This window comes from Bidens hawaiensis, unplaced genomic scaffold (genome assembly GCF_021521415.1).
Source record: "Bidens hawaiensis isolate Kalapana, Puna unplaced genomic scaffold, B.hawaiensis_p1.1 tig00032697_1, whole genome shotgun sequence".
Classification (NCBI taxonomy): domain Eukaryota; kingdom Viridiplantae; phylum Streptophyta; class Magnoliopsida; order Asterales; family Asteraceae; genus Bidens; species Bidens hawaiensis.
Genome location: NW_027495573.1, coordinates 111,330 through 112,862, shown reverse-complemented (window position 1 = coordinate 112,862; position 1,533 = coordinate 111,330).

Here is a 1,533-nt window from a genome sequence, read left to right as displayed (position 1 = left end):
AGAATCTATTTTGAATATGTTTAGACTTAAGGACTATTTTAAACAATGGCTACTGAAAACGAAGAGATAAAGAGTTTTATAATCTTTGAAAATGAGGTTGGTACACCAAATAAGCTTCCTAAACTGTTTAAGTGGGATAACAAATTTAAAGAATTCAAATGGCCTTTCAAGAATTACGTCAGAATCACTGGTTATGCTATTCTTAGATCTATTGTAACCGGTCCTTATATTCCAATGACTACTACTCCTAATGAACAAGTTCTATGCCCGTGACATCCTATAACGATGAAGATAGGAAAATGTTAAATGAGTATCAAAAGGCCTATGGTGTTCTTAGTGTGTGCCTTTTACTAGATATTGCTCAAACTTTGAGGGATCACACCACTGCTAAAGGTTTATGGGATGTTTTAGTGAACAAGTTTGAAGAGAATACTGAGATGAGGAATAGAAGCCATGTTGAAGTGTGAGTTCAACATGTTTAACCATGTGTAAGGAGAAACATTCACAAATCTCACTCATAAGTTTGAAACATTGATCACAAAGATAAGAAGTGCAGGATTGATTATGATCAAATTGAAATCAATGAAAATTTATTGAACTCCCTACCATATACCTGGAACAGTAGTGTGGTTACTATTAAAAGAACAACGAACCTTCCAATCACTCATCTTTCAAAATTGACATCCATCATCAAGTCATTTGAGATGGATGACAAACTCAGTATGAGGAACCACATAAGTTCTCTGAATCATGCTGGAATATCTACTGGGTCTGGAGTCAGCATAACTTTTTTAAGCCGAGCACACCCCACAGTTCATGTAGTTAATGGGGTTAATATATTTTCCACTCATCAAACTCAAAACTCAGCTTGATGCGGTTGAATTCAAAACTGCTGCAAGTCTACAAGCACCATCAAGCTCATTCCAAGATGCGGTTGATAAAGCGGTTGAGCAAGCTTTGAAAGCTCACGGAATCAAGAAACCTGCAAGCAACCCATCCTACTCAGCTCCTCAAGTTGATGATTCACATGTGGCACTATTTCATGCCTTCATAGCAAGCCACGATGAGTTACTACAAGGAAAGCTGCTACCTCCTTCATTTCAACAAGGAGAAATTCCCGAGATCAACAAGAAAGATCTCAAAAAGATGGACATCAAGTATCAGATGACCATGGTTGTTCATAGAGCTTCAAAATTCATGAAGAAATACGGCAAGAACCGTTTCAGAAACTCTGATGGGAATGTGATTGGTTTCGACAAGGATAAACTTAAATGTTACAACTGTAATGAAGTTGGGCACTTTGCAAGGGAATGCACATATCCATCCAAGACGGCAAACGACATTAAGATCACTGAGGTGTCTAGCAATGAGGGTAGTAGAAGTGACAAGATACCTGAGTATAGCTCCTCATCAAAGCCAAGAGTTCCAAGAATTAGAAGGCAAGACATTTAAAGGAACTTTGGATCTAGCTCAAAGGCCATGATCACTATGTCAGCTGAAGGATCAAAGCTATATTGGGAAGATGACCAATTT